Source organism: Haliotis rubra, unplaced genomic scaffold (assembly GCF_003918875.1).
Source record: "Haliotis rubra isolate DU_JTF1 unplaced genomic scaffold, ASM391887v1 Scf548, whole genome shotgun sequence".
Taxonomy (NCBI): domain Eukaryota; kingdom Metazoa; phylum Mollusca; class Gastropoda; order Lepetellida; family Haliotidae; genus Haliotis; species Haliotis rubra.
Genome location: NW_025767244.1, coordinates 562,582 through 577,570, shown reverse-complemented (window position 1 = coordinate 577,570; position 14,989 = coordinate 562,582). Strand labels below are relative to the sequence as shown.

Below are 14,989 nucleotides of genomic sequence, written 5' to 3'. Positions count from 1 at the left end.
GAAAGAAAATGAAGTCAATGAACGTTTTGCCTTTTAATTATAGCATTATCATTATTGATCCATTATCATATTTATAAGCACTTTGGAACCTCATAAATTTATTAAATGGCTTTCTAGATATGTCATAGAATACCTAAAATATAAGGGAATCAGTTTACGACCTGAAAAAACTAAGAGATCTTGGATTGTCAGAAGAGGAGAGGTGGGGGCTTATAACTCACATGAACAATGTTGTTTGTGGAATAATTTTGTTGAATGCTACAAGAAAAATGAAAACAAAATACAGATATCAAACTTAAAACCAACTAACGTTATAACAAAACTAATGGGCTATTACCTTGTTCGAGAAAAGTATCCATCAGTATCCACATAATGGAACGATATGCCATTCATCGGCAGCTGCCCCCAAAAACTGTTCCATGTCACGGACCGGTTTCACTGGACACCAAAGATAATACACCTGACAAGTTTTACATAATGTCACAATTCTTTAAAAACGGTGCATGTTGTTTTAAGGGATTAGCTTTCTGAAATACCTAGCGAAATAGGTGACACGAACTCACCCCTTGTTCACTTACATGATGAAAATCAATGAAATTGAACTCACTTAGCTTGTTTTGATTGATATGAGTAAGCACCAACTCATCAATTTTGGTACATAATATGCTTGCCATACTGGTCATCACTTTTATTATGGCAAAACAGCAGTTACATGTGTAAAGGAAAAGTTCATTCCGACTTCACGAGGCTGTATGTATGGATGGTACATCTTGGATGTCCTGGGTATGTTGTAGAGTCTCAGCTGTCTCCACTGTCGATGATATAGTCACCAAACATCCTGACATACGAACTACCTAACGTGTCAACAATGATATAAAGGTATAATTTATAAATATCCGCTGACAATGAATACAACATGTAAGATAAATATATTTTACAATACCACTGATGATTTGTCAACAGGAAGAATAAATGTACTTATGTTAAGAGAAACAGTTTCATACTTAATGAAACTGCAGTGTAGACTGGATGTGTACTATGTACATGTATTATGAAATTGTTTTATCATTATGATGATTAAAATAATTTGTCCCAAGGTGTCATTTTAATGGATTTTATTGTTGTTGCCATGTCATGAATATGTAAAATATTATCTAACATCTGGTATTTTCTACGGATATCACTTCGTTGTACAATTTATTTTGTTTTCAACTTGGGAATTTAGTGTTACCTGCATGCCTATCATCACAGATTATGTCCATTGTTCTCCAAGTGCGGTCAACCTGAAAATCCCTGTGTGTCGCCCATATTGTTGTTACAAACATCACAAATACTAAACCTTTTCAGTATAATGCTAGTAACTCTACAAACATAAAGACTATCTTTTGACGGGCCCTTTGACAAAGATGTCGTGCAAGATAAAAGTAATAAATCAATTAGCGTGTTATCGGTTAATCCTTTCATCTGTGTTTGTTTTTTTAACTCAGCTGATAATTCCTTTTGCTGCTCCTGCATGCATATATTACATAACATGTAGTTCACTAGATGACCATCAAGTGAATGATGACAAATAAACGGGTAAAATCGTTGTATTGCATGCAATATTAATTGCCTACAGAATCTTAGGGAACTACGCTGTGTGGTTTTAAAATAATAGCTCATCAACCATCACATTGTTCTTGATATGATTAAATATCAGGTAATAGTTTTAAAGAAATACACAGAAATAGGATCAAATTGGATCGGTCATATACGATCAACGATCGGAAAATCTGAAAAAAGCTTATACTGACTGCTGGAGTACTTTATTACGGGAAATACATCCACCGTTCTTATTGTTTCATTCTTTAGGTTGAGGAAATTCTGCCATGGTTGACAGCTGCCCAGTCCCTGGGTCCGTCACGGTCGATGTAGCATGTGCTGCAGTCAGACCACATACTAAAATTGTTGTCCCGAAACCGGAAGCGCTTGATTTGGAATGAATGAGGCGTCGCGAGATGTGACGGACATTGTAAAAACAAACAATTTACATAAACACATATTGCAGTTATCAGTGTTTTTCCAAGCTTATGAAGGGTAAGCAGACTATTGGCATGTTAACAATAGAAATGAAAAAGCAACCTAATTGACTACCCATAAGTCTTTGTTTGAAATGCCGCCATCTTTGTTCAAACGTACACGCCACGATTGGAAAAAACTTTGTTGTTTCCAAGTAAGTCTATGAGAGTAAGGTAGTAGAAATGGCAGTCTGTATACTTGCTATAGTTTTCTTGACACATGGCAACAAACTTGACAATCGAAGCTTTGGAAACAAGGATCCGAACTCAAGCGATCTCAACGGAAACCCAAGACAGAGAAATTGGCAGGTAGGTTTCAGATAAAATTAATTATTTTCTTCTTATCATAGCAGTCAGTTTGCATCGAATTAAACGCTTTCGTAGGACCTCGAACCTTTATCGTGACATTAACTGTGCGCCAAGATTTCGATTTCTCCCACGGTTATTAATGTGGACATTGCATTTTGGTGTGAAATTTGTTAAAAACAACATTATTGTTGATACCAACTGAACATTCCGCTAAAATATAACCATAAGACAAGTATACCCTTGTGTTCCTGTAAGTTGAGTCTGATGTTTATATAATTTTGATTTCCTGCGGCAGCTCATTTTGTTGCTGGGCACAACCAACACCATAACCAAATATTTATTCTTCAGTCATTTTTCTGAGTGTAATTTTGTCTCAGTATTATTCTTTTCTTGTCGGACTATTTCAATTATGTATCCAGCTATATTGGAACCGTGTACTGTAGCGGCGTTTATATAAGACACTTGGCTTGTTCACCTTTCAAGGTTATTGATGGAATAAAAATATATTTTAAGAAATTGTTATACATGTATCCAGCAAGGCAACAAATATAGATGAAACCAGTAGTTCATGATATTCCGTGGAAAATATTACCAATCGACATATGTTCATGATCCAAATGTGTGTCTCTTTTGTTTTAGGCTATTGTGAGAAGAATCATGGAAAAGTTCCCAGAGTACCTTGAAAATCGATTAAAAGTTACTTATTTAAGGTAAAAAACTTACCCCAAGTTTTATTATTGCTCGTCATCATAATCAAGATATATGTTGGGTTTTATAAGATTAGAGACGCCAGTATTACAAAATACAATTAATTCGCTTCTTGTTCACCATTGGGTAAATCTAGCATCTAATTATTTCATTGTCAGGTATCTAGTACTAGCAGTAGAATTGACATAGCATACTATTATGTAGTGCATATTTGCTGCATTATCATGTCTGTCATGTTAATAGAAAACTTCTCACCGGGCTGTAATGCATATACATGTAGTTGATATACCACAATTACTTATTACTTGGTTTGATACATGATAATAATCAAACTTATGAATGTTTGTGTCGGATTGTAATAATCTATTATTGGATCTAATGAAAATTAATTCATTTGCTTTTCTTAATAGAAACCTTTTGAATAATCTGGAGGAGCAAGACGGACGATCGACGCCGGCAGACTACAGGAAAGAAAAACACAGGAAAGATGCTAAAAGAAACAAAAGAATCTGATCCGTAGAAGTTCCTGAAACTGGATAATATAATATAATTTGTACCGGTTTATACACTTCCTGACACCAGTTTAAAACACTCTGAGTCACTGACATGATGTGCTACATATTATCACATCGCTATATACCTGTAATAGAATAACTTTCCTTATCACATGTCATCACCCATCACCGTAATGTGCCATTATCTAATTAGAACAAGTGCCGCACTCAAGAATAAATGTTGGACATAACTTTCAAGAGTGCAAGAATTTCATTTTTCCCCAGAAACTCCAACACCTCCTGAAGAATCTAGCTGGGCAGAGAAAAGAACACAGAAGGTGGCTGCAGTCCTAACCCTAGAATTGACATCGCCAGTGGTGTCTGAAGCTCCAGCGGCAAAATGAAGAACTTTATGACACCATCCAACAAGATTCTTTCCAACCACCTAAAGGTCTTAGGAATAGGATGGAATGTCTAAATGTACATTCAATTATCCCCTGTAGTCACCCTGTTTAGGACAAGAACATCTGTCTCTCTCTCTCTGTCCCTCTGTGTGCTTTGTGTCAATGTTTAATTGTAACATTGAAACATAGATATGATATATATGTTTATGATGAATAAAGAGAAATCGACTGACATGCCTGATTTTGTATTTATTTATTTCTATGTCCATGTGGTGTTGAGGTAACTGTAGTTGAAATGAGTTTATTTTATATTTCAATGTATCATGAATAAAATATATGACCTAATACATTCAAATATATAATACACTCATTTCACCTACAGTTAATTTAGTTGAATAATCATAATTTAATATGGACATATGGTAATCACTGAATACTAATGATTGAAACCAAATGGAGCCATACAGATTCTGATTTACTGAAACTTATGGAACATGGTAAATGTGTTTAATAGAATCGAAATTCACAGGGAATCATAATTGAACTAAGTAAATACAATGTATATGAAACCATCTAAAAGTAGAGGATAAGGGAAACCCAATGGAACCTCATAGGAATCTGCGAACGGAAACGCACTGGAACCATACAGGAATCTGGGTTACGGAAACGCACTGGAGCCCTACAGGAAAAAGGGTAACAGAAACGCACTGGAGCCTTACTGGAAACTGGGTAACGGAAACGCGCTGGAGCCCTTACTGGAAACTGGGTAACGGAAACGCACTGGAGCCATGCCGGTTTCTGGGTAATTTGTAAGTTTCCGTTTTCCGGAAACTTGAAGGAAATGTAGAGAAACGTTCCGGAAACCTAGTTGAAACGTAAGTTTCCATTTTGTTTCCGTTAGGTTTCCGGGGTCCGGAAACCAAGTTATTTTTGCTGTGTATCTTCTAAGTTGTAAGATCTTAGAGGAGGGATCAGTTAAGGAATGTTTTTTCCTTGAGCCATTGTCAGAACTGAATTTACAGCCACACAATGATCGGCTAATGTAGAACCCAAGATACTTCTTGATTATCTCTGATGGCACAAATATTCTGCTACTTGTGGATGTGTAGCCTGTAGCCTGAACTACTGTGATGTCTTTTGATCTTGTGAACTGATCAAATGTTTTCCACTTATCATCACATAAACTTCCAGTGGATGTTCTTTTTTTTGTTCCATACAAGAAGCTGTGATGGAATTGTCTTAAAGAATGAGGATATAGCTTCAGACTTGAGTTTTCTGCTGCTACCACCAGGTATGGGAACAGACAGACTTTTTATACACCTATTGGGATCATTGCCTATTGAAGTGCAGGTTTGTGAAATTTGAGGAACAACTTCATATGGGCAATATACTGTGATGTAAATGCCAAGGAAGTCTTACATTTTTAAAACGTAAGACTTCGTATCAGATCATTGTACAATCACAAGGTTTTTCTTTGGAAAAGTAAGACTGTGTACCTGGCACTAGGTCCTTCTCTTAGACCTAAGTGCATTGGGTTTTAACGTTTATTCAAACTCCTTACAAAGTCAGCGTTTAACCACTGAGTTAAATCCAGTCCCATTGAGACAGTGAAACTTAACACGTAGATTCTTCCTGGGAATGCATGAAAAACAGACTATGAGTCAGGATAAGTATAAAATATCAATTTTTATCATAAAAACTACATTTTTTTCCTTATCCTGACTCATACATTATTGCTTGAATCCAACGGATAGGTGGTGGGTCAGCAATCTATTTGGATCCATATGTTAAGAATAGGTTGTACTCTTAACTCAATCGTGTCACTTATGCGCTGCTTTATCTCGTAAAGCAGGAGAATATGGACTCTCTGTGTGTGGCTATGGGACAGTAACCTGACGTCTCTGAGTCTACGTGAATATGGGGGAGTAATTACCGTCTGGCTGGGACTGTCAACTGCTGTGCCACAACTAACAGGCCGAATTGATAGATACTGGATACATCTTCTGTGGCAATGTCCCTCAGGTAGTGGTTCATGAAGACCTCCAGATCTCCAGAAGAGATAGAGCAGTTGCCTTGTAGAGCTAACATGGATGCAATGGCTCTCTCTTCATGAGGATTGGAGGCTCTAGGCAGATCCATTCCTGCTGCTTTGTACGTCCTCAGGTTTACTGCTCTCAGCCAGAAGGAGATTGTCGTTCTGGAGACCTCAGTAGCTGTAACGGGTGATAGTGGAATGACGAGTTTCTTGAATCTCCTTCTTCTTACAGCAGTTCTCTGCAGGTAGACTCAAAGCTCTCACTGGGCATAAGGACAGGTCTTGCATGTTGTCTGATGGATTGATGATAATGCTGGGATGTGGAATCTATCCGGTTGTCCTGGTAACTGGTTCTTTGGGATGAAGTCCCACCTAAGCCCAAGATGAACAGTGCAATGTCACCCATATTGAATCTAGTTCAAATGTAGTCTATCACATGGATTTCTGACATTCTGGCAGCTGTAGCAACTCAAAGTCTGCATGATGCAATGGCTCATAATCATTGCTGGTTAGGTGTTAGGACTATGTTTAAGTCACCCTTTCTGCGCTGCAAACTGGTCAAAGCTCTTCCACTTGTCATCAAAAAGATTTCAGGTAGAGCGTCTGAGAGCTGGGGTAAACGGCCTTGGCTGCTCTAATAGAGTACCCTCTTTTGGTGAGACAGTTCGTAATACGTTCCATAGTGTAACTGGAAGCCCTTAGGATTGGTGCGAACCTGTCTTGTGAGCGGATGAATCAATAGATTGGGCCAGATCGTAAGTCGTAGACTTGGCTCTCCTTGAAGTCTGATGAGGTCTGGGAACCACGTTCTTGAAGGACAGTAAGTCAGTCTCAGGTTTTCCGTTTACACAATCTACCTTATGATCCGTGGAAGTAGTACCGGAGGCTGGAATGCGTAGGCATGGAGATGTTCCCAAAATATGGCTAGGGTGTCTAGGGACAAGGCTAGTGGATCTAGAACCGGTGAGATGAAGGTCTTTATCTGTTTGTTGAACTTCGTCACGAAAAGGTCTAAAAGTGGGCACCTCTGATCTCACACTGGTAGTTGAAAGGCCTCCGGATGCAACATCCATTCCGTTGGAGATGGTTTGGTGGGTCTAGACAACGGTCTGCTAGAATGTTGACAGAACCTGGGATGTGTCTGGCCTTTACTTCCACGTTGAGACTGTCTGTTAGTTCCAAGAGGCGGAAGGTTATTTCTAGCAGTGGTGCCAATCTTCTTGTGTTCGCTACTGCTGCGTTGTCTGTTCATATCATGAGGAATTGATTTCTGAGGAGATGGGACCAGTACTGAATGGCTTTGATGACTGCTTCAAATTCAAGCTGGTTGATGTGACAATCTCGTACCTGCGTGGATCAGGTCCCTGCCATAACTTCCACACCGAGGTGGGCTCCCCAGCCTTGGAGTGAGGCGTATACGTAGAGATGTAAATTGTAGACTGGCTCTTGCAAATAGGCCTTCGCAAACGTTCAATCTGTCCACCCACCACTGCAGGTATCTCTTCAGATGTAGAGATATTGCTATCAAGACATCCTGGCAATATAGATATGGTCTCAGGAACCTCTGAATAGGCTTCAGCTGAAGTCTGCCCCTTTGAGTAAGAGCTTGGCCGACGTGAGTAGACCGAGGATCTCTTGCCAAGTTCTGAGTGGTAGAGCCAAGTTGAGTGTTTGCAGAAGGCAAGCCTGGATCTTTAGCCATCGATCATATGGAACCTTGATGCGGTTGCACACACTTAGAAATCTGATGCCCAGGAACTTCAGATCCAACAAGACAACAAATAATTATCAAACTCATTGTTAGATAAATGAGCACAATGTTTACACCTAGCAATGAGGCTACAGGTAGAAGAACGGCAACTGGAGCACTCAGGGTGTGGATCGTGTTTGGATAATCGGCCTTAGTTGAATTCTGCTTTGAACTGTCAGTGCTTGTGCTGATAAGAGGAGCCCTAACATCACTTGCCATTTTGTTGAGTGATATCTGTTTGAGAGAGCTAATGGAAGATAGCTGTTGATTTTTTATCCACTGCTCTCCGGGTGCTTGAATGAAATTCAGAAATTCACAATGGATCCACCATAATGTGAAAACAGGCCATGATTGGTTTGGTCACCTATGTAAACAACCACGGGGCCATAACAAATCCCAAGATCCCCACGATCTTGTGGAATCCTCAAGTCGTTCTTAGCAGACCTGCAGCGGCATAAACAGGAACCTTTGCAGTTCATATTCTGAAATGATTTGATGAACATTTGATCCTAGGAATCTTGCACAAGGTGTCTATTTGTGCAGCAAATACACCCATCAAAAGATTGGCTAAAGCACATGTTTAGTAACATTTGTGGATAAGGTTCATTGGCCTCCTAGCAAGAAGGTGATGAGGCTGATGGTCTGGGGCTGCGTGAAAGTTGTCTGATGTACAAATGTACAGGTAGCTGCATGAAGCTGCGTGAAAGTCTGGGGTGATTCAAGGACTGATCCAATGTGAAGGCCTGGCCTTGCACACTTGAAGATGATATACCGTATATTACCGTAGATAAGTCGATCTCATAGATAAGCTGACCCCCTAACTTTACCCATAAAATCAGTATCAAAGTGGTGTGTTTCGTACATAAGCCGACCTAATCAAGGCCACCTCAGATCACAAGACAACTGGCAGTAACCAATAACTTATATCTTGCATCTGCTTTGTTTAGAGAAATCACAATCATATTGGGTCTACTCACGCCTCCAAATGAAGTGTAGTTGACAGAAAATGGATGCGTCTATATATTTTGTTTCATATTTATTGTTGTACAATCACATGTCAACAAACTGGCATGCTTATGTCACCTCATTCCATGCACGTACAACTTCTGCTTTCAATGTTCGTGAGGGTCTACTTTTCGCTCCAACTGCAATAGCACCAATTTCACAATATTCTCAGCAATCATGCCTGATTACCACTTTGTCATCCATGAACTGCTAGTTTACAGTAACATCGGTGAAAACGTGTGTGAAATGGCATGCATACCTCATTCCGTGTGCGTACAACTTCCGCTTACCATATTCGTGAGGGTCTGCATAACCTCAGTGATGATTGTATGTATTTTGCATAAATAGAGCAAAACCTGTCATTAATATTACAAAATGCTAGGATATATTCTCTTGGTAAAATAATAGTTGTAGATATTATATTTTACTGACCACTGCGTCAGAATTCATCCCGTTATTGGGTATGTTTTAGATAAATCACCGGTAGATCGCCGGGAAACATGCGAACAGCTGATTGCTATTTCCGGCTCTATATATACAAGACAAATACATACGGTAATCTTAATCCCTGCATATAATACAATGCCTTGCAAAAACAAATTAGGACTGAAAAGGTCAATCATCTTGTCTACTGATGTTTAATTGCAAATTTGACGTCTTCACTGACAAAGGCGGTTTTTTGTTTGTACACACGAAACGATACAATGAAAATGTAATTTTTAGAGTAAAATTGATATTTTATACTTATCCTGACTCATGCTTATTGCTTGTCTTCTTCTTCTTTGCGAACATAGTGTAACACCTGTATTTCCCTATTGAAGTTCCCTTCAATAAAAAATCACTAATTATTACTCACCACGAGTTACCTCCCATCCACAAGCGTGGGAACGAGGGCGCCACCTCCACCCATGTGCCTCACTCTCTCCTCATATACTCAGCCTAACATTTGAATTTTCAGGGAAATCCAAAGTGTTATGTGGGGCACAGGGGCTTGTATTGCTGAAAATAAGACGTCCTGGGTCCTACAAGCGTACACTGATATCCATATACATATAAAGAAGGAAAGGGATGTAACGCACACAAACTTGTCAGACACCCCCCTCTCGTAAATGGGCGAAATCTGGGTGGGAAATTGTGAAATACACAGCCGGGATTCTTACTGAAATAAAGCCAGATAAATTCCCTTTCGATTAAATCCAAAATTATCAAAATCGGTGCACTATTGACCGAGTAACTTTGCTTGGAACTTCGAAAGTAAACTTTTCATTTATGCGCCAAAAACCTGCCTCTGAAAATCATCGCCTCTCGTGAAGAAATACTAAGTATTTCAATGGAAAACATGTCGGCGAAAGACATAACCTTTTAAGTAATCGCTAGATATTCGCTTTAGCATTACAACATCTCAAATGAAATGAGTTACTGATTTTACCTGCCATACACGACTTTATTGGAAAATTAGCGTATCGGTGATCGAGGCCACCATGTTTGCCCTTCACCTTCAATAGACTCAAGACCAACGACGCTGCTACTCTATTTAGGAAATAAAGTTCGCTCTACCCCAATGTGTTTTGAAATAAGGTATAGTTTTGCCCTTAACTATTATAATTAAAGCACGAGGGATCTAACTTTATTTCCTAAATATCGCGGCTACCGAAATAAAAAAATAATACTTGTATTTTATTTTTAACCAATCAGAGAGTAGCTCGTCGTTGGTGCGAGAGTCTATTGAAGGTGAAGGACAAACATGGTGGCCTCGATCACTGATACTACTAATTTCCCAATAAAGTCGTGTATGGCAGGTAAAATCAGTAACTCATTTCATTTGAGATGCTGTAATGCGAAAGCGAATATCTAGCGATTATTTAAAAGGTTATGTCTTTTCGCCGATTCGTGTTTTCCATTGAAATACTTAGTATTTCTTCGCCCGAGGCGATGATTTTCGTGAGGCAGGTTTTTACGTATAAATGAAAAAGTTTACTTTTCCCGAGTTCCAAGCAAAGTTACTCGGTCAATAGTGCACCGATTTTGATAATTTTGGATTTAATCGAAAGGGAATTCATCTGGTTTTATTTCAGTAAGAATCCCGGCTGTGTATTTCACAATTTCCCACCAGATTTCGCCCATTTACGAGAGGGGGGTGTCTGTCAAGTTTGTGTGCGTTACATCCCTTTCCTTCTTTATATGTATATGGATATCAGTGTACGCTTGTAGGACCCAGGACGTATTATTTTCAGCAATACAAGCCCCTGTGATGTGGGGAGGATGGGAGGGCTTACCTCATGAGTCAGGATAAGTATAAAATATCAATTTTACTCTAAAAATTACATATTTTTCCTTATCCGGACTCATGCTTATTGCTTGTAGAATCCGACGGAAAAAGGAGGTGGGAATATATAATACTTTGGATTTTAATAATTAGTGATTTGAACTGTGATGATTGTAATAACCCTATGGGAACTTCATAAAGGCACTGAACTGATGAATTCCTGCTGCTAACTTATCAGCTGCCATATAAAGGTTATTACAATTTTCTTATTATGATAAAAGTATATATAACATTAATACAATGCTTAAGACTAATAGACTTAAGCTTGTTAATATGATAGCATAAACTCCATAGAGTTTATTAGCTAATATACTTTTATGATATAAACATAGTACTGAGCTTAAGATATGATTAAACTTAAGCTATATATATAACAGCAAAACTCCGTAGAGTTTGTTAGCCAATACATTTTATAATGTAACCATAATGCTTAAGATATGATGAAACTTAAGCTAAATATATAATAGCAAAAAACTCTTTAGAGTTTGTTAGCTAATATACTTATATGATATAAACATAGTACTGAGCTTAAGATATGATTAAACTTAAGCTACATATATAATAGCAAAAACTCTGTAGAGTTTGTTAGCTAATATATTTTTATGATATGAGTATAGTACTGTGCTTAAGATATAATGAACTTAAGCTACATATATAATAGCAAAAACTCTGTAGAGTTTGTTAGCTAATACATTTATAATGTAACCATAGTACTGAGCTTAAGATATGATTAACTTAAGCTAAATATATAATAACAAACTCCGTAGAGTTGTTAGCTTATATATTGTATGATATAATAACCATAGTACTGAGCTTAAGATAATAAAAGAACTTAAGCAAAATATATATAGCATGTAGCTATTTAGTACTGTTATAAGATAAGTAGAAATCTGTAAGATTGACTTACTAACTGTCAACTGTTGTGCGAGGACCATGGGACCGAATTGGTGGATAACTGAGACGTCCTCGGTGGTGATATCTCTCAGATAGTGGTTGGCAAACACCATATCGGATCTCCAGAAATAACCCTCCATTATGGTCTTTCAATAGCACTTGTCGTGTAGAGCAAGTGTAGATGTTAGTGCTCTAATATCATGAGGATTAGAAGCTCTTGGAGGGTCGAGTCCTGCAGTCTTGTAGGCACGTAGTATGTCAGTTCTGATCCAAAAGGAGATAGTAGTACGTGAGACTTCAGTCTGCGCAGCTTGTTGATAGACGAAATAAATCTCTTGAATTTTTCCCTCCTGTTTGGCTCGGTGGAGATATATTTTCAGTGCTCTTACTGGCCATCGTGATAGATTCATCGTATCATGGGGTCCAAGTATATCATCAAAGCGTGTTCATAAACCTCACTTGTGAGGTGTTGGAGCACTATATTCAGATCCCAAGTTGGAGCGTGAAACTTCCGTTTAATCCTCCAATCGAAAGCTCAGTAGCAAGGCGAGTAACTGGGTTTAGGTTAACTTGACGCCCGTTCTCAGTTATGACAGAGCTATTGCTGCAAGATAGGTGGACAAGTTGAGCCTTTTAAAATCTTAGTCTGACGTAGATAACATAAGTAGTCAGCCACTTGAGGATGAGTAGCATATCTAGCTGTAAATCCTTTCTTTGCAGCATAATTGACAAAACTGTGCCATTTGTCATCGTATAAGTTGCAAGTTGAGTTACGCAGGGCAAGCTAGACTGCTTTGCCGCTCTGGCTGAATAACCTGTTATTCAGACACGCCTTGATACAATCCATATGTGAAGTTGGAATATTTCTGGCTTTCCGTGCAGATGTATTAACAGATTCGAGCACTCTGTAAGATGTAGTATTGGTTGTCCGATTTCTTGAATAAGAGTTGGAAACCACGTTCTCGCTGGTCAGTAGGCCGCGACCAAATTCAGATGGAGGCTCTGCGTTTGACTGATTTTGAGTAAACTTGTGAGATTAACGCTGATGGCGGAAAAGCGTACGCGTTGAGTCCTTCCCACGATATGCTTAGTGCGTCTGTTGCCCATGCTAGTGGGTCTGGAACTGGCGATACGAATGTGTCAGTTGTTTGTTGAATCGAGTGGCAAATAGGTCTATTAGTGGAGTTCCTATTTTCTTGATAATTTGAATGAATATCTCTGTATGGAGCATTCATTCTGTCGGGCGATGGTATGTGTGGCCGAGAGAGAGAGTCTGCTATCACATTCTTTGCTCCTGGAATGTGATATGCTCTGACATGTATGTTGAGATTGTCGATTAAATCAAACAATTGAAAACATAGAGTCGATAGGTTCGGGAACCTGGTTGAGCTTAGTTTGTTCACATAAAAATGCCACTGTCGAATTGACTGTGTGAATCATCCACTGGGTATACTGTAGTAAGTTGCTCCAGTGCATTAAGGCGTTTATCACTGCTTGCATCTCTAGCAGATTTATGTGTAATTTGCTCTCTTGATTGCTCATAGCCCTGATGCCGTCCTGTTGGCAAGATGGGCTCCCCAACCTTGTAGTGACACATCTACGAGAAAGTGTTATCGATTCCAGCTCTATTAACGAGGCCTATTCAAACATTCGATCTCTTGGTCCACCATAGTAGATGAGGTTTGACCTGAACCGGTAAATTGAACGGTAGAGATTCGTCTAGATGCGAATTGATGATGACTTGTAACAGATGTAATTGTAGTCTGCCTCTGCCTGTGCGTAACCCCAACAGGCTCTGCCACTGTCGTAGTGGTAGCGGAGAGAGTAATGCTTGTGGAATTGACTGTTGGATCTTGATCCATGGTCTCCGGTACAATTATACGATTCTGCGCCGTTACAAATCAAAAACCTAGAATTAGCAGATCTTGCTAAGGTTCTAGGTCCAACTTAAGTAGGTTTACTAACCATCTAGTTGTGTTAGTAGCTTGATGATGAAATTCAACTGTAGTCTGAGACGCTGTGGATTTGGATCCACTTGTATCCCGTCGTCTAGGTAAATTCGCTGCGAAGTCCTTGACGATGTAGGTGCACAACCAGGTGTGACTGCCATCGTTGAACTTTATGTAAAAAATCGCCTGACTGTCGTGCACTCATCCTTACTTGACAGGGGAGGTCTCTAACCTCAAGAAGGCAGCCCAATCATGAAGGTTCAGATTAGCTGGACTGTAAGGAGGCTTGCTCGTTCACTGATATATTGTTGTCACTTGCAACCTAAGTCTTGAACTGTGAACTATGATCGACCTCTGCGTAGGGCGTTGTCCATCGCGGTCCAATCAGAACAAGGCATTTTGATTCTGTAGAGTACCCGCGCTGTGATGTCACCGGTGTAGCAGGAAAAGGAACCTTGTATAATATAGTGCCGTCGTTGATATTAGAACAATCGTCGGTCTTCACTGTAGCTTCCCCGAAGTTACCCGAAAGTGACCACGTGTTTCGAGGGTTAATGGTAAATCGCCAAAACCTCCGGGGCTAAATACCTCGCTCTGTAATATTAATGCTGGGTAGGTTATTTTCCTGGCTGTCGTGAAAGTAACTTCAGTCTTGAAGATAATTCCGACTTCCTTATATAAAGGTTCAATAAAACTTGCAAGTTGTCAGCTTGTAGACTGTATACATGAATGTATCGTCATAATTGTAGAATTAAAGCTGAACTTGTTGTACATATTTCTTCTCAGAAATCGTTGACGATTATGAGTTATACTCGCTGTAACAAGGCTGCTGTTCAATTTCCTTATTGAATTGTCTGCAGATCTGCGTAATGGTCACGCATGTAGATAATCGTATCGTAGTCCGGGATTGCATAATGTGAGCAATCTATACGGAAAAGTTGATTCCTGTGAAGATCTACTTAAACGTCGTTGATGCCCTTGATGTAGGTAGTCGGCTTGAAGATCCTTAATTAGGCTCTTCATCTGTTGATAAAATAATACAGCGACGTTCTGTGTTG

General features: G+C 39.1%; 1 protein-coding gene and 1 long non-coding RNA gene across 2 annotated transcripts in view; one reads left to right on the top strand and one right to left on the bottom strand.

The window, feature by feature from the left end:
* Positions 1 to 14,989, bottom strand: part of LOC124253643 (protein SMG7-like) — a 297,643-nt gene that overhangs the window by 177,719 nt on the left and 104,935 nt on the right. The gene's annotated exons all lie outside the window — the stretch shown is intronic.
* On the top strand, positions 3,039 to 3,896 carry LOC124253644. Its single transcript, XR_006892252.1, has 3 exons — positions 3,039 to 3,076; positions 3,485 to 3,590; positions 3,854 to 3,896. It is a non-coding gene; the product is annotated as an uncharacterized LOC124253644 (long non-coding RNA).